The 22,718-nt window shown below is 37.7% G+C and overlaps 1 long non-coding RNA gene across 1 annotated transcript in view; it reads left to right on the forward strand.

The window, feature by feature from the left end:
• The window catches only part of LOC141498438 (uncharacterized), a 47,238-nt gene that overhangs the window by 22,386 nt on the left and 2,134 nt on the right, over nucleotides 1–22,718 (forward strand). The window lies entirely within an intron of this gene.

Below are 22,718 nucleotides of genomic sequence, written 5' to 3' on the forward strand. Positions count from 1 at the left end.
CCTTCTGTGGGGGGGTTCTTAATCCATTCACCTTTCTAGGTCACTTGCTTACCCAATGGCACCACTCGTTCACTTACTCACCCCTCTGAGAGAATCCCAAGTCTCAAAGAATTTTAATTCTTGGATGAAACTACCTCTGGGGCAGAACAATGGCAGTCTGTTCCACCACAATGTAGCTGAATTTGGAAGTGAGGACAGTGTCCAAGGGAAGGCCTCTGTACTTTGCCAACAACTCCCTTCCTTTGCTCTAGAGGTCAAACCGTCTGGAGAGCTAGGCTGGATTTTTTCAGTTGTAGCTGCGCGAATCGCTGGGAAAAAAACCCTCCCTGGGGATGGTGTTAAAGTAGCTCAGACATTTTTGTGAAAGGGGGTGAGCAGAGTAATTCCCAGAACCCTCTTATGAACAATTTGAAACTGACAATTCCTGATAGGGTAAGAGGTCACCTGAGAGAGGGATCAATGGCCAAATGTCAGAATGAGAAAGTACTTTAGAGTTTCAACATCTAGTATCTATAATAGCTTACATTTAAAAGTAATATCATTCTAAAGGTTTACAAAACACTTTCCTACTAATAACCCAGAGGCTGATGTTTTGTCCTTCATTCTTGAAAAAGACCATGACATCAGGGAGGTGATACCATGACAATCACATGAACTGGATTTGAGTGAAAGGGGCTGGGCTAAGTTATCAGCTTTACTTTCTCCTCCAGAGTCATTTGGGTCCTGTGACCAGATATGGATCAGGATGACTGGAGATGACCCTGGATTCAGGGCAATCAAACTTAAGTGACTTGCCCAAGGTCACACAGCTAGTAAATGTCAAGTCTCTGAGGCTGGATTCAGACTCTTGTTCAACTGATTCTTAAGGCCATTGCTTCATCCACTGTGCCACCCAGCTGTCCACTCTGCAAAGTATTATAAGCATAGAAGAGGAATCTGAGTTTCAGAAAAATAGAGTGACTTGTTCAGGGTCATGCAAGCAGAATTCACCAGAATTGGAATCTGAATCCTGGTTACATTACTTCAAAGAATTCAATTAAATAATTCAAAAAATTCAATAAATTCAATTAAGGAACTACTATGTGCCAATGACTGTGGTAAACACTGGGGATACAGAAAAAGACAAGACAAAAGCCCCTGTCCTTAAGGAGTTTACAATCCAATGAATACAGGGTGGGTTCTCTACTATTTCATACCATTCATTTTATTGAGGAGGAAACTGAATTCCAGATGGGGAAGATATTTGTTCAAGTTCATACAAAACACTGGCAGAGCCAGGATATGAACTAGGGTCTTTTGACCTCCAATTGAGAGTTTTTTTCCCATGAGATTAATGTAGAAAAATAAGCCCAATACTTTACCTAGCTTTCTGGATAGCCTTGTTCAAGCATTACTCTTTGAAAGATATTTCAAAAAAGTAATTTTCAAAAGAAATAATTTACATTTCCTGAGATATATTTTCCTCAACATGAGTAAAAATTTATTTTCAAGTTACAGTTCATTGTTATTGTTATTTGGGGGAGTGATGGTAGTGGTGACTGGGGCTGGAAATGAGCCCTACTATTTACTAGTTGGGAAACACTGGGCAAATCACTTTACATGTTCTAAAATATAAGCTTTGTGCTGGTGGAGGTTGTTCCATTCTCTGCATTTGTATCTGTGGTTTCTAGAACAGGGAGCTTAATAAATCCTTCTTGATTGATCTATAAAAAGGTTTAAATTAATATTCTTCTCTTGAAAGACTATATCTGAAATGTTGTGGTCTCTTTGGAGCACCAAATTTTAGGAAGACCAATGTCCAGCTCCCCCAGGTCTTTATAACATTTTTTAAAAATAACTTTTCATTTTTGTAACTCTCCTGGGTCCTACCACAAGATCTTATATATAGTAGGTATATAAAATACATTTTAGTTGAATAAATGAATGAGTGCATTATGATGTGGAGCAGAGGGCAATGGATGTGAAAATCACTACAAGGAACAAAAGTCCAGAACCCCAAGCTCTGAGTTTATATAGATCAGTTCAATGTTGGTGGGGGGGTGTTGACCCTTCCCAAATCATATCTTGAGCCTCAGAATTTATCTCATTTGTTTCCCCTCCTCCAAAGATTCCTGTAGAACTCTTAATTGAGCTCATTTCTAGATCTCCCCAGATGTGGTTTAAAAGGCCTCACTTCCTGTGTGAATATTCAAGGTAACATTGCATATCAGACAGAGGAAAGACTTTTTTTGTCTACAGGAAGAATGCAGAAACTGGGACTCACAGAAACCCCAAACAATCAAAACACTCTCCTTCCAGTGGGGAAAGTTTCCCTCTCAGAGCTCTGGATTTATTTCTCAAGTCTTTGGTTTCTCTCTCTTCCCTTGAATCTCAGGTCAGGTCTCTTTTACAGGTTCAGTTCAAAGGGTGAAACTTTGCTTTAAGATAACTTGAACCAATTAACGTCTCTACTTATCTAGGATGTTCAGAGAGTCCTTCACACGTTAAAAAAATAATTTTGCATCCTTATGTTTACTTTTAAAAACTTCTATGTTTTTCCTTCCTTTCTCATGTTTTTTTCCTTTCCCTTTAGTTCTAATTCCTCTTTCACAACAGGACTAATTAGGTAATATATTAAACAGGATTGGACATGGTCAACTTTTACCAGACTGTTTGCTGCCATGGGGAGGGGAGGAGGGAAGGGAGGGTGGTAGAAAAATGTGGAATTCATAAATTTGCAAATGGATGAATGTTGAAAAACTACCATTGCATGTAATTGAAAAAATAAAATAAAATTTCAATAAAAAATTCCAGATCTCTTTCGTCTCATGAAGTCAATCAGGCTCTTATGGGTGATGACCCTTTTTTACATGATTAGAAGAGATATTAAGACACACAGAGCTATTATCAAGAACAACTATTCTTTCGATTTCATTTGTCATTCTATTTGAGACTCAAAGAGAGGATCATAGGAATCAGGTTGAAAGGACCCATGATTATAGATTAGAGCTGGAAGTGAGTTTGGGATCCAGCTAGGAGTTTAACCCCACTCTTTTTACAGAGGCCAAGAGGGATGAAATCACTTGCCTAAGGCCAGACAGACAGTAAGTAGCAGAACCAAGATTTGAACTCTGTATCACTGATGTTAAATCAAATTCTCTTTCTACTAGAACTCTTTGTCTAGAGAACCAAGGTTGTTTGCCTAAAGTCACATGGGAATTTGAAAATTGGTTTGGATCTCTCAGAATCACAGAACTTTGGAGTTAGAAAGGGCCTTAGTGCAGCTTTTTGGAAGCCATAAACCAGTCCCTTAAATTGAATTGATATTTCCTTGGTCAACATTTAATTATTGTGTCATATTATCCCCCCCCTCAATAATAACCATAGACTTTGTTAATGTAATAATCAGGATGCCCCTTCCTAGGTAACTCAAATCAATCCAATTCAATTTTTATTTAATAAATATGTATTGTGTCAATCGTATGCAGAGAAGTAGAGACTGTGAGTCAATCTGGGAGTGAAGTTAGCATGGTCAGAGGAACCACACTGAACCATAGACAAAACTAGGAAATTACCACTTTGGAGAATAGGAATTCATGGTGGAAATTTCTCCAGGATACAGAGGCAGTGTTGTTGAGCTTCTGGATGAAGAAGTCCAAAGAGTGTGTCTCGCCAGGACTATGTAAAACCTAGGGAGATAGAAAGTTCAGATAAAATACGAGACTTGGCCATGTGGAGTTTATAGTCTATTAATAGGTTTGTGGAGTTGCTAGATGACACAGTGGATAGAGGTCAGATCTTGAGTCAGGAAGACTCTTCTTCCTGAGTTCAAATATGACCTCATACACTTACTAGCTGGGTGACTGTGATTGTGAACAAGTCATTTAATCCTGTTTACCTCAGTTTCCTCATCTGTCAAATGACCTGAAGAAGGAAATGGTAAATAATTTCACCATCTTTAATAGAAAACCACAAAATGGGGTCATGAAGAGTTCGTTAGGACTGAAAATGATTAAAGCAATGAAAATAAAGATGTAAGATTTTCACATTCAAGTTTATAGATCCTCCCTGAAATCCACCCATGGACTTCTTTTCTTTCCTTCCAAATTAAGGACCCTTGGTCTAACCTGTACTTCCTATTTGGTCACTGAACCCAGATGCCCTGGAAGAGAAAGTGAGGCTGGTGACTTAGCACAACATCTCCTCACTCAAAGTCACTTTATGTGCATGCCATGGCATCACCTCCCTGATGTCATGGTCTTCTTTGAGAATGAAGGACAGACAGCAACAGCAGCAGCAACAACAACAACAACAATAACAATAACAACAATCCCAATAAAAATCCTTTCCATAACATACCAGACAAGTAGACAATCAGCTTTTGCTATTGGTTAATTCTGATGGAAAATATTTTAAATCAAGCTTAAATTTGCATCTCTATAACTTCTACCCATTGTTCCTAGGGCTACCATCTGGGGATAAGGGGAACAACTCTAATTATTCTTTCCACTGACCATCCTCTGCTTAGCTAAGGATAGCTGTTATTTCTTCCTCTTCCCAATCAAGCCTACTCTTTTGTAGGCTAAAAAAATATTAGTTCCTTCAACTATTTTCATTTTATAATGAAATCTTGAGGCCCTTATCAACTTTGTCATCTTTTTATGGATTCTCTATTGCTTCCTGAATCTGGTACCCACAAGTGAACAAATACTCTAGATGTGCTCTGATCGGGACAGCATAAAATGAACCTATTTAGTACCTTATTCTGTTTGTCTTAATGTGACCCAAGATTATATCAGCTTTTTTTCCTTTTTTAATTGCTGAATAATATTAAACTTGCTCCCACTAAAAGTCCTAGATCTTTATCAACCAAAATGCTTGATTTTTTGAACCTAATGTAAGACTTTACATTTATCCCAATGAAATTTTATTCTTTTAGCTTCAGTTCAATGTTTCAACCTGTCAAGATATTTTTGGATCCTGACTGTCATCCAACATGTTAGCTATTCCTCCCAGCTTTGTGCCCTCTACTAAGCTGTAACTTGATCCAAGAACTGTCTTTCTAACTCTCTACTCCCTTGTAGTTTATCTGTTTGAATTGTGGAGAGTGGTGGTCTGATTACAAGGTCATTTCTGGTGACTCATCCTTGTGAGAGAATATCTATAAGTAGATAAACCAAAATTAAGTCATTCTGTATAATTCTTTATAATTTGGCCTCCAGATCCAATTTTTCAGGAAACTCCCCCCCCCCAAAAAAAGCCTTTTTTGGGCATATTAAATTAATTCTATCAATCTGACCACATGGATTAAATGATTTTAGGCTGAAGATTCTGGTCATGAAAAGAACTTCGCAGTTTCCCAAAGACAATTTAAACTTGGCTCCTCTTCCTCATCTATTATAATTCCTTAATTTTTAAAAAAACACTATCACTTCTATGACACAAGACATCAGATGAAAGCTTTAAGAGACAAAGAATTTTATGAATACTGCCTCCACTTCTTGCCAACTCTGTGATCCTGAGTTAGGCTATTAACCTTTGTTTGCCTCAGTTTCTACATTTGTAAAGTGAATGTAATGATATCAACTACCTTATAGGAAAGGATCAAATGAGATAACAGATGGAAAGCACTTTGCATACTTTAAAGTACATATAAATATTGACTATTGTTATTATTTTTACTTAGCATACTAAGAAAATTGCATCTATAGGGCCAGACTGAATGCTTGTTTTCCTTCAATACTTTAAGGAGATAGAGCGTGGAGTACTGAGTTTGGATTCAGAGGACCTAGCTCACTTGGATTCTGAGCCTCACTTTCTTCATCTACCAATGAGTTTATTCTAGATGGTCTCCATGTCCCTTCTAGCTGAGGCTCTCAGATTCTCTGATCTTTTATGCCACATAATCATTACACTGGTCCCTGTGATTCTAGGCTGTTTTGTCTTCTTGGTGTGATTGAGAAGGCAGATAAGCACAAGTCTGTGGTAAGAAGCCATCTGTTGCTGTAAGTCTAGATGGATTTCATCATCTCTTCTCCTCACACAACCTAAATCCCTGGTAACTACATCTGGGTGAACTGTAGTCACTTGTCCAGTCACACATGCACAGGGGAAACAGGGCTCATAGCCTCTAGTGCCCTTCCCTGTAAATAGAGGCCAGATCAATCTATTTATAGAAATGAAGGATAAGATGGCCCCTTTTTTGTGATTGACCAGTGCAAGTTTTCCCTTGGTCTCAATTGAGTTTCTGTGTCTATGATGGTCTAACTTGTGAACCATGCTGTAGAAAAAAGCTGAAATCACTGCAGTGGGCTAAAGGAGTTCAATAAACATAGGAATATAGCTTTAGAACTGGAAGGACAGGGAGTGAAATCATAGAGGTCATAAGATAATAAATGTAAGAGACCTGGAAGAGACCTTAGAGACTATCTAGGCCAATTCCTTGTTCTTGTCTTTTCTATCTTCAGTCCAGAACTTTTCCCACTGAATGATACCTCCCTTGCCTCTACTTGTATTGGGAAAAAAAGACCACCAATTTCCCCCAAAGCAATGAGAAAATTGAAAAAATTGGGATAGGAGCCAGGATTTTGTGTTGTTTCTTACTCTGAAATACTGGCTACAGGATAAGTTAAGCAATTAAAAAAAAGCAATTAAAAATGTAAGTAATATCTAATGTGATGCAAGACAGGGTAGTGAGAAGACAAGGTTAAGAAACAAATACAACATAGGGCTGTTTAGGAATGAAGAGTTAAGTCCTGCCAGTTATGAGAACTCTGTTGAGTGTTCCTGACAGGATGTATCTCAGAGGCAACATCAGGCAGTGGAAAGAACATTGAGAGTTAGGAAATCTGGATTTGAGTTTCATCTACTTAAAAGCAATGTGACTCTAGCTGAGACATTTTATCTCTGTGAAACTCAGTTTCCTATGAAACTATTTCTAGAGAAATTCAGTCTCTTTGAGATTCAGTGCTGTATATCTCACAGGGTTGTTGTGAAAATTAGTACTTTTCATCTAGAATTTATTAAGTACTTCACTTAGGGAAACAGAAAAAACAAAATTGTCCCTAACCTCAAGGAATGTATATTAAATTGGGGAAATAAATCCAAAATATGTACAAAGTAATTTCAGGGGAGGAAGGTTAATTGTTGTTCAGTTTTGTCTGACTCTTTATGACTTCATTTGAGTGTTCTTGGCAAAGCTATCAGAGTGGTTTGCCAATTCCTTCTCTAGTTCATTTTATAGATGAGGAACTGAAGCAAACAAGATTAACTGACTTGCCCAGGGTCACACAGCTAGGAAGTGACTGAGGCCAGATTTGAACTCAGGAAGATGTCTTCCTGATTCCAAGGGCATCACCTCGAAACCCTTAGATCTTAATATGGATGATTTGTTAACAATTGAACAGATCATGCAGAGAAGGGAGGGAAAGGGAAGGGGTTAGAAGAGAAGACAAAAGAAAGGAAGAGATGTGAAGGGAAAGGAAGGAAAAGAAAGAATAGAAAAAGGAAAACAAGGCAAGGCAGGACAAGTTCAGGGAATGGAAAAGTGGGATAGGGACATTGAAGGGATGAGGTAAGATATGGTACAAAAATGGTGGTCAGGGAAAGGAACTTCTACAGAGACTTCTTATAACTATGAATTTTTAATGATTCTTATAATGATACTTATAACTTAGTAACTGTCAGACAGAAGCAAAGGTCTGTTCCTGTTTATTCCATTGTTATAGTACAAATTCTCATTACCACTTGATTGAACTAATTATAATAACCTTCTAATAGGTCTTTTCTCTACTCTCACTTCCTTCACTAAGCCATCTTCTTTACCACTGTCAGACCAATCTTTCTTATGCATAGATCTGACCATGTCACTTCTCTGCTCAAAAATCTTTATTGCCACCTTGGTCAAAGTTCCCACTTCTCTGCCTGGCATTCAAATTCCTTCAATGCTTGAAAATATCCTACATTTCCAGCCTTATCTTACAACATACCCTCTCTACTAAAATATGTTAGCATGACATTGTCTTTTGTTCACATTTTTCCTTATACCTTTTCCTTTATTTTTGAAATTTTACTCTCTTTTGAAGACTAGTTCAAATGTCATTCTTCAAGAGACTGTTCTCATTGAACTAATTTATAAAGCCCTTTGTTTTGGACTTCTGATGTGTTTAGAATGAGTTCTTGTATCATATATCAGTTGTTATATTAGTAACAGAAACTTATTGTGTCAAAATTAGTAGCTACATCTTGTCCCCTTTCCTAGATTGTAACCTCCCTGAGGGCAGGGACTGTATTTAAGTTTTTTTATGTTTAGATACCTAAAGTGAGTTTGTGCATACAGTAGAAACAATACATAGTTGCTGAATGAATGAAAATTTATGTGTGTGTGGGTCTTTTGTAACTACAAAACATCATGTAGCTAAAAACAACTGAGAACAATGTAAATTTTTAAGAAATGATGACCAATATACAAATCTTTGTAATTTCTAATTCATTATTTGTTCTTGTCCTTTTGTTCAGAGAAAATGTGTACAGTGATGGTGGGGGAAAGGAGAAAGAATAGAAGAGAGAGGGAATAAAGTAAAGCTTTCATTGTGTTTTGAGTTGCCTTGGTTGAGTGACTCAAAAAGCAGAGACCAGACCTTTGAGTACAGAAAAGACCTCAGTGTAACTTGGCATCTCTATAAGAATCAGAATGTGAGGTGAGTCAGGTGAGCAAGGAGGGAGCCAGATAGAGCTTGTGTGGGTGAATAGCAGGGAAAGGGAACTCCAGCCAGATTTCAATATTTCCTAACCCATGGTGGCCTCAGCATGAGGTGCGAGTGGAACACACAGAGTATTTGAAAGGTCTGCTAATCTGTTGAACTTGAGCTAAAAAAGAGGTCTGACTTTCTTCCCACCCAGCTTGAGTTAGAGAGAGAAACAAGGGCCCCAGTGACGTCAATGCAGTGAGTGTGCTCCCACTGTCCAAGGACTCTGTTGAACAGGTCTAGTCTGTTTTGACAGGATGTAATCAATGAGCCAGCCAAACTCTTGAAGAAACCCAAATGCCCAGGCTGAATGTTTTGTGTGTGCCAGTCTATCCACAGGCACTGAACACTCAATCCTGGTGTCCTTGAGTCTCTGAGTATCATTTTATATTGCTTGGCTCATATAATTGTGTAATCAGTCCCTTCAAAAAGATACAAAATAACACAAAAATGCTTGGAATAGAAGAAACCACTAAATAAATATCTGTATTCATATTTGGTCCATTTTAATGGGTTATATATGTGTATGTGTAAATGCATGTGTATGAATGTATATATAGATATGAGATAAAGTGTTTCAGATCTTTTGTAACTACAAAACACTGTGTAACTAAAAATAATTGTGGAATATGTGAATTATTAAGATAAAGGTGTCCAATATCAAAACATCCTTGTGTTCCTAATTCATAAACAGTTCTTATTTTATATATATATATATAAATTATATATCTATAAATAAATATATATAATTTTATATCTATATTTGTAAATATATTTATATCTATAGATAGTTATTCTCCTTTAAGAGAGGTAAAGAGCTGGCCTCAGAGATAGGAAGGAAGCCTCAAGCTCTCTCTTTAGCACATACTATGTGATTCTGGTTAATTCACTTACGCTCTTGTCAATTCTCTATGACTATAAGGTATACAGAAAGGGCTGTATAGGTATAGGTATGGACAGAAGTAGTCCTCATCCAGGAATGCCTCATTCTCATGAAATGAAAGGTTATGGGTCAGAAAATATTTTTCCCCTAACCTTTAATAAACCTCTGATAGTATATGATATAGAAATTACAGGATTTTGAAATTCAAAAACACTTTAGAAGTTATCTAATCTGGTCAGTTCATTTTTACAGGTAATAAAAACCAGGCCCAGAGAAGGTCTAAGATCACATGAGTAGTAAGGAACAAAGTCTGAATTTGAACCCCAAGTTTTCAGGATCAGGACCAGTGGTCTTCTCATTATACCTCACTATCTCTGTGAAGTTTAATTTGACACATTAAAAATGATTATATGAATGATTATTTGAACATATCAATTTCTATTTGAATTTCACACTTGAAAAAATTGGAAGTACATTTCCTTCATTTTTCTGTCCTTCTAACCTCACCCTGCCCCCCAAAAACTAACTGAACAAACAAAAAACAAACCCAGAATCTATAAAATATTTTTTTAATTTTTTTATCTATAAAACATTTAACAGGCATTCAGTTGAAAGGGCAGAACTATTCTTTCTGTAGGCAGTTTATCTGGTGTTTGGCCTGAGAACAATTTTTCCAGGTCTTTGTCTATTAGGAATAATATTGAATCACGGAAGACATTATTTTAAACTTAAGTAGTTTCTGAAGAGAAGGTATGGAAAAAAAGATACTACCCACAGTTCATTTATCAGATTCACCAAAAGAATGAGAATTCTGAAACCAAGAACAGTAAGAAGAGAAGTTCCATAGATTTGATTCCTTTATTCCTATAGATAGTGGAGAAATCATTCTTTCTATGGGGGGAGGAATGAAAACTCATTACTTTCTGTGTAAGCCTATCCTCTTCACTTCCCCCACATCTGACCATCCAGCTTTTGCCCCTATTTGCAGTGGTTGGCATAGAGCAATCATTTGATAAATGCTTGGTAATGGATTGATTATAGAGTAGGAAAGTGAGGCACAAAGTAGTATTTGGAATTTAGAGATAACATAGTCTAAGGGGTTGATAAAAATTGTTTTAAAAATATTTTGATAACTGGATTTCCATACAATTTGGCTTCCTTCTTATTTTAATTTATGTATTTAAAAAGCATTTTTTTTCTGATGAGGCATTCATAAATAGAGATTGCCAAGTGGTCCAAGATAGAAAAGGTTAAGAATCCCTAATCTAGATCAATCTCTTAATTTTATAAATAAGAAAACTGAAATTCAAGGAAAGAAAGTGACTTGTCCAAGGTCATACAGGGAGTTGATGAATGATAGGAACTGGAATAGAAATTCTGAGTTATTTGGCATAATGATTACCTATTTGTTGGCCAAAGCAACTCTCCAAAATTATCTACTAAATTGTAGAGCAGATTTTATCTGCCCCATTGGATGAACTGCCCACATGGACAAAATCACAGAGCTTGAAAGCACTGACATCATATTTAGTCTAGGAGCAACAGTCCGTGGTTCATATCTGAGCTTTGTTTTGCTATTTGATTTCTATAGGACTTTAGGAAAGTCATGTAACTTCCCTCAGTTTCCTTATCAGTCAAAGAATGCTTGGATTAGATGGTTTCTAAGGACGCTTCTAATACTAGATTGATGATGATGATGATCTTATGATCTAATCTCTACCACTACATATAATCACAAAGTCAATAACATTTATTAAGTGTTTTAACTATGAGGTAGACACTGTGCTGAGCACAGGGAATCCAAATACAACAAAAAGGAAACTGGAAGGTGGTGGAGTGATAGAAAAAAGCTACCTGACTCAGGGGCAAGATGAAGTTTAGAGGAATTCTGTCTGGTGGGAAGTGAAAAGATGGAAATTCTGGGAGCTTTCCTTATGTGGAGCTTCTGAGAGGAGTTCTCTACTTTGCAGTCAGAGGGAGGGACCCCAGGGTAGAGGATACTGATGAGTATCAGGGCTAAAGTGATCTTCAAGGATGAATGATTTCTTATAGGGACTCTGGAATTCATGTTTTAAAGTGCCCCCAAAGGTAAAATGATGGAAAATGGATTGTATCTGCTATCTGTAAGACTGTTTTCTCTGACACCTTTCCCTAGGCCCTACTCCCTTTTCATTTTGTAATTCTCTCTACTACCCAAAAACGGATGCCCTCATCCTATACCTTACCTGTTCAAGGCCACTCCTTTATATTCTACCCACCAGGATCTGCCTTGTCTGGCAAAATTCAACTCAACAAAGATTTATTTAGTGCCAATTCTTTCCAAGAACTCTTTTAGGAGATGGGAATACATAGTAAAAATGAAACAGACCTAGACCTCAAAGAATTTTATTTTAGTGGATACAACATCTACAAAGATAAGTAAATGCACATTATTTTCAGGAGAATGAGAACACTAATATCTACAAAAATAAGTAAATGCACATTATTTTTCAGGAGAATGAGAACATTAACCTCTACAAAAATAAGTAAATGCACATTATTTTCAGGAGAATGAGAACACTAACATATGAGAAGATCTGGATAGGCAATCTTATGAGTAGGCATTTGAATTGAGTCTTGAAGGAAGATGAGGATTCAAAAAGGTGAAGTTAATAAGGGGGTTTGATCTTCTATGAAAAGGCAGATGTGTGGAAGATGGCAAGTCAAGCTGAGGATGGATATTGGGGGAGTCCAGGGTTGGGGTTCCAAATCACAATGGTGAAAGAACAAGGGGAAAAGAGATTCAAGAGTTGAAGATAATGTGTAACTGAGTGTGTCAATTTTGGACTAAATAGTTCATGAAGGGAAGAAAGTGAAACCAGAGCAACACTGATGGACAGTAGCAACAAGGAGGGATGGAAGGACTGGAACTTATGGTGAGGATGAAGAATGGTTTTAGGATGAGTGAGGTTGGATGGAAAGAGAGAAAGAAGGAAAGCATCTTTGCTTAATCTGGCTGTCTCCAATTCTTTTACTTCATCAAAACTTAACTGTCTTCTGTCACATTTTCTTAGGCATAAGCATTACATAGAAGAAAGAGCTAATAATTTAGCATTCCAGAGTTCCAATATCTTATATCAGCATTCTGGTCATAGACAAATCCCTTTGCCTGAGTTTCCCTATCTGTGGGAATGGAGACATTACAAGACTAATTTGAGGTGAGCATTTTGTAAAATTCAAGGCATGCTACAAAAATGAGATTATAATGATCACATCCATTAACACCGTAGCATGAATGAATTCCTGGAACCCTTTGGAATGGGGCACATGTCAGAGACAATATTCTATAGAGGAACAGGTGCTGAAGTTGCAATCAGAGGGCTTAAGTTTGAATCCTGACCTGCCATGTAACCTTAGGTAAGCCATTACTTTTCTTTAGGCCTTGGTTTCCTAATCCATAAAATTACATGGCTATATTAAATGATCTCTAATGCTCTCTGCAGTTGTAAATCTATGACCAAAAATTTGAGTAGGAAAAGGGGGGAGGGAAAATTAAGAACATTTCTAGACCAGGATTGTCTAAGATGGGGTGCATCCATAGATGCACTCTTGAGGATTTGGTGGTGAAGAATAAGGACAAAGTGAAGGCATTTGGATGGCCATTTAGGGAAGAAAAGTGATTCACAATGCAGCCTCAAGAACCAGGTGAAGATTAAGGACACTGTCCCACTGAAAAAAACCTTTCCTAGTTTTGTCCCTTACCCTAGCCATACTGGTTCCATCCCTTAGAGACTCATTAAAAATTGTTTTATCCTTTGAGTGTTTGGCTGATTGTCTTGGCTGGTAGAAGAGATAAATAGTTCACCAACAATCTTTCTGAGAAACTGTGGTCTGTTTTTCCCCCTGTTCCCAAATAAACCTTCATGCAGGAAAGAACACTCAGCCCTTGACCTGATTGATGTCTAATCAAAGAAGAGACTGTGGGAGCCCAGAATCTATAAATCAGGTTCCTATCTGGACTCTACAAAGAAAATCATGCCCTGATATAATCTTCCTCGGCCAGGGTTCAGACATATTCACTGTAACTTTGAAATGTTGCCTGAATATACTCAGCTAGGCGAGCCAGGAGCACTACAGACTGAGAGGCTCTGGGGAGACTTGAGGCCCCGAGTTTCTTATTTTCCAACTAATTCAGTAGAATCCCTTCTATTGACTGAAGAGGTCCAAAAGAATTTACCACTTGAAGAGAATAAAAAAGAAGACAGTTAAATTGTTATTTTCTAACACTGGAATAGTCTTCCATGAAGTTGTGGACATGACCTTCCTAGTCATTCAAAAATCCTGGGATGGTGGAATGGAAGCTTTGGCACTTTCTAACAAACTTCAGACTTTGAGTACAAACCCAATAAGAAACTATCTATGTCATCCAAGCACCAGCCTGGCTAAGTCTGAGAGTTTCATCACCAGAAGACTGGGGAGCAGGTAATGATTTTTCAAACCAATTTATAAAAAATTACCTAAAAAAGGTATAGAAGTGTTAGAATCTGTGTTGGTGAAGAGCAATGAAACAGTGGTTCTAGGAGATTTTAATGAAGCAAGATGAATTTATTTATTCACTTATTCATATGGATTCATGAAGTGTCTACTGTGTTCAGAATACTATGTAAGATCCTGGTAGAGATATAAATATTATTTGTCCTCATGGAACTTATAATCAAAAGGGAGCTAGGAAAGATAAACATAATATACAACATTACATGACAAATGCATTAAAGAGTTGCAAGAATAAGATTTCATGGTCAAGTTTCCACTGGTTGTCAAATGATTACAGGCATCTGATTTGGCAGAGTTTGCTAAATCATATTGGGATTTCTCACCCCAGAGTTCAAAAGAAACTAGGATGTAAACAACTTGGGATCAGATATATCTAGTGGTCCCCAGGTGACAAAGTAAAACATGTTCTGTGTCCCAACCCCCCAAAATATGCAAATCAAAGGTCAGTTATCCTTTCACCACTAAGTGGAAATTTGAGCCTAAAGTCTTATTCATTCAACTCTCTCATGTGACCCACCCATCTCATCATCTATCTGTCCTACCACCGCTGCTGTGCTCTTTAAGTTTTCTCCCTCCTGCTTTGGGTTCAGTAATTAAATTTCACCAATATTGCTGGTAAGACTGTGCCAACTGACTCTTCTTTGGATTAATTCATAAGCTGCTACTTTAAGTGCCATTCTTAAATATTTGAATTTTACTCCATTAGAATGAAAGCTTCATGAGGGCAAAGACTTTTCTATTTTCTATCCTAGTTAGCACTTAATAAATTACTTTTTAATTCATTCATTCAATCTATCAATTAGTGGGGTCTAACAGGGGGCCATATTTAAGGCTTGTTACAGTGTGAAAGTATTTTTTTAAGTATAAATGTCCTTCTTTATGACTACTCATCATTGCTAGTTCTGTCCTCTGGGCTTAACAGAATCAGTCCAATCATTCTTCCAGGTGACAGCTCTTCAAATATTTGAAGATAGTTTCTTTTCTTTGGCTTATGTATCTCTATTATCCTCATACATTCCTCAGCATGATCTTGAAATGCTTCCCCATCTTGAACAGTCTTTCCAACTTATCTACATTCTTTTTAAAAAGTAGCCAGAACTGACCATGGTATATTCCAGATGTGTTCTAACCTGGGTAGAGTACAGTGGACCTTTCACCAACCTTGTCCTGTAAGGCTGTGTCTCCCTTAATGAGTCTAAATTTGCATTTGTTTCTTGGCAGTCAAATCAGTGTCTGGGAGTCTGAGTCTTGAGTCTGTGTGTGTGTGTGTGTGTGTGTGTGTGTGTGTGTGTGTGTTTGTGTATGTGTGTGGTCTCTGTGTATTTCTAAATGAGTACATATCTCTAACTGTAATCCAAAACCAAATATAACTATTTTGAATTGTTCGTTGTTTTTGGACTACTACTAGTAAATAGAGTTGGAGAATCATCTAGTCCAACCTCCCACCTAGGGCAGGAATTCCTCTGTAATATCCTAACAGATGGTCAGACATGTAGCTCAAATGACTCTCCAATAACTGGGGAGCCCCAATTCTCCAGGGGATTTCCAGAAATGGTGTACACCGTGAAGAAAAACCAGAGGATATATAAGAAGGAATTTACTTGTTCAATCTCAAAAATATGTTCACCTTCTGGTGGGGGCAAGGATCTAAATCATAGAATGATTACTACTAATCTTGGAGAGAATGTATAGGACTCTTTAGGGAAAGAAAGACTCAATGGAATGATAAACCCCAACTTTAATTTCTTTCAAGGGAGGAGTTGAGTGGCCATTTGGTTACCCCGCCTCCAGGTCCAGTTTTGTTGATGTTTTACTTTTACATTACAAACATTTATAGGTTATGCCTACTTTGTGAGAGAACTCTTGTAACCAAGTAAAATGGGAAACAAAACTAAAAATACATACAGTGATCTCATCTGAAAGTACATGTAACAATTTACATCTGGAGCAGCCACACCTTTAAAAAATTAACAGAAGTCTATTTTTTTTATCCCTCCTATTCTCACTTCATTGTAAAAAAAAGTGGGCAATTATTTTAATAAAGAATATAGTCAAGCAAAAATAAATTCTCTCAATGGCTGTCTACAAATCTACACACACACACACACACACACACACACACACATATACACACAAATTACAAATTGTACATACAATATATATATTTGTTATATTTGGTTTTTGCTAGGCAATGGGGTTAAGTGACTTGCCCAAGGTCACACAGCTAGATAATTATTAAGTGTCTGAGGCTGAATTTGAACTCAGGTTCTCCTGACTCCAGGGCTAGTGCTCTATCCACTGTGCCACTTAGCTGCCCCTCTATACATATAAAATGCATTATATAAACACAGATATGGTTGCACATATACGTATCTATCTATCTATCATCTATCTATCTATGTATAAGTATACACACAGATACGCATCAAATAACACACATGTATGTGTGCAATGCGCACACATATAGGCATACTTATGTGTATACACACATATATATATATATATGAGTGCATATTTGCATATATACACATGTATATGTGTGAAATCTGAAACCATGATCTCTCTGTATCTCATGTTTCATCATCATCATTCCTCTATAATTATGAATAGTCATTATATTGATATATTTTCTTTGGGGTGAAATAATACACCACCCATATTATACACTAAATGACTACATGGAAGTTGGGAACCCTATTGCCTATATTTGAGTAAACCTAGATATAAGCTATATTTATATTTTGCTTTGGAGATTTCCCTGTAGTAAAACACCAAAGAAAACAAATGGTACTTTGGTCAATTTGGTTAACTCCCAAGATTTATTTTGATTTATGTAAACTCAGAAAATTTGGGGGACCCTGAGTAACTGATTACAATTATTAACATTATATGATCCATGAACAACCATGATGATATGTTTTAGACTTTGAGCAAGAGCTTTTGGACCTTAATTCTGGTGACAGAATGAAAGGATGTTTATTTAGTGGTGGAGTGGTTCGAGTACTAGGCCTGGAGTCCAGAAGGCCTGAATTCAAATGTGACCTCTGACACTAGCTGTATTTTCCAGGCAGAGAGACAGAGAGACAGACAGACAGACAGACACACACACACACACACACACACACACACACACACACACACACAGAGAGAGAGAGAGAGAGAGACATATAGGCAGACAGAGAGACAGACAATACAGAGACAGAGAAAGACAAAGACAAAGACAAACAGAGATACACAGAGACAGAAACAGAGACAGAGACAGAGAAATATAGAGACAGAGATAAGAGAGACAGACAGAGAGAGAGAGAGACAAAGACAGAATCACAGAGACCCAGAGAGATAGAAACAGAGACAGAGACAGAGACAGACACAGACACAGAAATAGAGAGACAGAGAAAATGGAGATACAAAGAAACAGATAGAGGCAGACACACACAGAGACAGAGACAGAAGCAGAGACAGAGGCAGAGACAAAGACAAAAAGATGGAGGCAGAAAGAGACAGAGAGAGATGGGGGAGAGAGAAATAAATGTGGGAGAGAGGAGGATAGATAGAAAGGGATAGAGAGAACAGGTGAGAAATAGATGAGGAGAGATGATGGAGAGAGAAAGAGAGACAAAGACATAGGTACATATGATGAGAAGAGCTGGAGCCATTGGTATCTGGTCAAATGCTGCTTACTTCTGTGCATGGTAGTAGGGGGATGACTGGACAGGATTATAGGAGAATTGCCTAGGCTGACTCTGTGACATCTCTGGTGACTGGGAGGCAAGGTCAGGGAGAGCTTTCTCTAGACTAAGGATCCCTTTTAAGAGACTCAGAAACTCTTGAATCTCCTACAATCACATTTCTTAAAACCTCTGTTCTTATTCTCCTTACATCTAAGTACAATAAAGGGGAAGAAGTCCCTGACTTAAGAATTAGAGGATATTAGTTCCTCCCAACTGTCATTTACTAGGTGTATGATCTTAGGAAAATCACTCAAAAGATAGTTTCCTTGTCTATAAAATGAATGTAAGAAGAATAAAAAGAAAATGAAATTATATATATGGAAGAATTTCAAAATTGTACATTCTAAAGAGATAGAGACTGTACTGCTGAGTATAGAATCTTCCTGGGGAAGAAATTCCCTTCATCTATGCCCACAGTATTGATGGCTTACGTGGTTTGCTCTTGCTCCCACAGCTGTATGTACTGGGGATAATATTTGAATGCAGGGTCTTCCAAACTCTGAAGCCTCCTTTCAGTACCCTATGACATATTGCCACTCCATCAAATAAGAAATTGTGAATTGTTAATATCTATATGTAAATTATTTCTACTATTTAATTAGGGAGATATTTCCTTCCCATCAACTATCCACTATGATACACTTTTTTCCTTCTGACTTCTAATGAGGGAGGGGAAAACATGTCCTCCATTCACATACCTCCTTCCTTGTCCCCCCCTCTTCTCGAGAGATAATGATGTTAAATTCCATTTATATATACTTTAACATTTATCAAGTTCCTTCCTCACAACCACCCAGCAAGGAACAAGTATTATCTCCATTGCACAAGATAAGGAACTCAAGGAGGAGAGTAGTAAGCATAGGGGAAAGCCCTAGGTCACATTGTAGACAACGTCAGAGCCAGGATTCCAACAAAGGTAGGTCTCCCCCACCTCCAGGTCCAGTTTTTTCCTACAAGGCCAAATTTCTTCTCAGGCTAACTAAGGAATTAGAAAGGCTAGGATTTGAAGCTGAGAGCTTCAGTTTGTTGTTGATTAAATTCTGATTGCTGAGCCAGCACCTGATGGGCAGTGGCCCAATCGAGACCAAGAAACATGAGTCATCCAGTCACGGGATGTGAAGAGTGACTCGGGGCGGTCTGTGGGTGTCAGCAGGCTGCAGACCTCTGAGGTATTGATTACACAGTCCATCATGCAACTGACCTCTCGGTTATTGTCTGTGGCACCATGAATTTTCCCCAAAACTACATTTGGGAGAAAGAGGGATCTTATCTCTTCTATCAAGGGTCCCTCATCACAGGATCTTGAAGCCTTCCTTGGCCCATCTCCAAATGCCACAGGACCCTCTCCCTGTCTCCCCAAGGGAAGGGGCAATAGACACCGTTCCCCTTGTTGGCAATTTGCATCCTCACTATCACCCCACTCTCTGACCTCTAGAAAACGGAAACAGTTCCTCATCAGGAAGCAATTAAGGATCCCAGGATCCTAATGGCTCTTTTCCTTTGCAAATTGTTTTTTTTTCGGGGGGGGGGGGGGCTAAAGGCCCAAGGCTAACCTTACCTGTAACCAGGGTAAGTGTCTGCCGACAAGGGATAAGTTTGCTCAGCCAAATATTTCTATCTGGCTCCCTGATGCCTGAAATTTGGCCAATCTTTAAAGATTCATTAATTTGCTTAGTTATGTCACCCATTAAAATACAAATGTTTCATAAGAAAGCTATCTCACTGATGATGATCCACCTCTATAAACTTTAGAGTTATGAAGTACACCCCCCCCATAACATGATGTTGAGACAATAGTGCCAGTATTATCTTGATTTTATATCTGAGGAGATAGATTCAGAAAGGTCATGCAACCAATGGCTCATATTTATATAATGCTTTAAGGTTTATATTATATGGTATATATATATATATAATTATTTCTTATTTGATTTAGCTGGGTAAGGTGGGTGTTACTATCGTCTCTATTTTTTAGATAAGGAAACAGACTGAGAAATTAAATGATCTATTCAAAGAAACACAGATAATGTCAATACAAAAATAACTAGCATTTATAGAACACAATGTTCTTTACGAATATTTTCACATTTGATCTTCCCAATAACCCTGGAAGGGGGGTGCTATTATTATTATTATCATCTCCATTTTACAAATGAGGAAAATGAGGTAGACTGAAGTGAAGTGACTTGCCCAGAGTCACACAGCTAGTCTGAGGCTGCATTTCAATTTAGGTCTTCCCAATTCCAAGTCTATTACTCTATCTACTGAGTCACCTAGCTACTGTAGATAGAAAAAGGTAATTTTCTATGAACTTAGTTCCTCATGGGTATGAGACCAGAGCTCTTACTAGTGTGCAACAGTTACTCTAGCCATTATCATCTTAGAGTCAATGCATTGGAAATAATTATAGCACCAGAGACACTATTTCCTTTGAAACTCACAACAACTCTTGATGGTAGATTCTATTATTAGACCATTTTACAGATAGCAACAAAGCCAGAAATGCCAAATGACTTGACCAAGGTCAAAGAGCTAACTGACTAATGCTGGATTCATTCTTGCAGATTTTTTTCAATTCCAATCCCAGTGTATTGTCTTCTAGGATACCTCATTCATCATAATTTTGCCTGAGATGAAATTTGGGGATAATTTGCAAAGGAAAAGGAAGATTAGGGTACCACAGACAAATTTGGTTTATTTCACATTTTCTCATGGGTCTAAGTATTAACAAGAATTGTCATTTATATAGCACTTTAAAGTAAGTCACACACATATACATTTTTTATTCACATTAATATTAATATTCACATTAATTTGTATATAATGTATATTTTAATATATTAATGTATATTTACATATTATGTATATAATCTTGTTTGAACCTCAAAAAGAACCATTTTACAGATGAATAATAAGTTAGCATTTATACAGTGCTTTAAGGCTTGCAAATCATTTTACATGTGTCATCTTGTTTGATGCACAAAAACATCTTATGAGGCAAGTGTTATTCCCATTTTACAGAAGAGAAAGTTGAGACCCTGAGAAATTAAAGGATTTTCCCATGATCATATAGCTAGCAAGTGTCAAAGGGAATATTCGAACACATCTTCTTGACTTCAAGTCCAACACTTCCTACATAGGAAGAAATAATAATGATTTTTGTCCTTAATTTTTTTTAGGTTTTTGCAAGGCAAATGGGGTTAAGTGGCTTGCCCAAGGCCACACAGCTAGGTGATTATTAAATGTCTGAGACCAGATTTGAACCCAGGTACTCCTGACTCCACAGCCAGTGCTTTATCCACTGCACCACCTAGCCTCCCCTTGTCCTTCATTTTCAAAGAAGACCTTGACATCAAGGAGGTGATGTCATGACAAGTACATGAATTGGATTTGAGTGAGGGGATGCTATGCTAATTCACCAGTATCACTTTCTTCTCCAGGGTCATCTGGATCCAGTGGCCTGCTATGGATCGGGATGGCTGGAGATGGCCCTGGATGTGAGGCAATTGGGGTTAAGTGACTTGCTCAGGGTCATACAACTAATAAGAGTCAAGGAGATTGGATTCAAATTCCTGTCCTTCTGACTCCAAGGCCACCTTAAAGGAAGAGAAATGGCTAGAATGAGGGGTGGGGAGGTAGCAGTTCTTGTGGTTCAGTCAATTTTCAGTCATGTATGACTCTTCATGACAAGGTATGACATCAGGTCAAGGTTTCCTTGGAAGAGATATTGGAGTGGTTTACTATTTCTTTCTTCACCTCATTTTACATATGAGGAAACTGAAGCAAACAGTGAAGTGATTTACCCAGGGCCAAATTACTAATAAGTATCTGAGGTCAGATTTGAAGTCAATTCTTCCTGACTCTATTCAATGTGCCTAATAGCTGCTCCTTTTTGAGCTACATGTAGTTCTTAGAAATTCTTGCTTTAGAAGATGTTTTCCACACTATTGTTCTATTAGAAACCAGTATGGATGGGAATTCAGGGAAGCCTGGAAGGATTTGCATGAACTGATTCTGAGTGAGATGAGCAGAACCAGAAGAACATTGTACACCCTAACAGCAACATGGGGGCAATGATCAACTTTGATGGACTTGCTCATTCCATCAGTGCAGCAATCAGGCACACTTTTGGGGTTTATGTGATGGAGAATACTATCTTTATCCAGAGAAAGAATTGTGGAGTTTGAACAAAGACTATTACCTTTAATTTTTTTTTAAAAAACTGTTATCTCACTATATAATTTTGGTATCTCTTGTACTTTATGTTTCTTCCTTAAGGATATGACTTCTCTCTCATCACATTCAACTTAGATCAATGTATACCATGGAAACAATGTAAAAACTAACAGACAGCCTTCTGTGGGGGGGGTGGGGGAAGGGAAGCGAGATTAGGGGGAAAATTGTGGGGTGGCTAGGTGGCGCAATGGATAAAGCACTGGCCCTGGAGTCAGGAGTACCTGGGTTCAAATCCGGTCTCAGACACTTAATAATTACCTAGCTGTGTGGCCTTGGGCAAGCCACTTAACCCCATTTGCCTTGCAAAAACCTAAATAAATAAATAACCAAAAGAAAAAGAAAAGAAGATGCTTTCTAGAAAGAATTGTCTTCTAAAAATGAAGTCTTTGTGTGAATCTGACTTTCTTCTTTTCCTCAAGGGAAAGGAAGGAAATATACATTCTTTAAGGGTGCTGGGCTGGACATTAGGGATATCGAATACAAAACTAGTAAACAGAATTTACATTCTATAGGGGGAAGGTAAAACACCAAAGGGAGCTGAGAAAGGTGGTGGTGGTAAAGGCATGATTTTGAAGTCCAGAAAGGGGGGGGATGAAACCTGGTCTGGAT

Source organism: Macrotis lagotis, chromosome X (assembly GCF_037893015.1).
Source record: "Macrotis lagotis isolate mMagLag1 chromosome X, bilby.v1.9.chrom.fasta, whole genome shotgun sequence".
Classification (NCBI taxonomy): domain Eukaryota; kingdom Metazoa; phylum Chordata; class Mammalia; order Peramelemorphia; family Peramelidae; genus Macrotis; species Macrotis lagotis.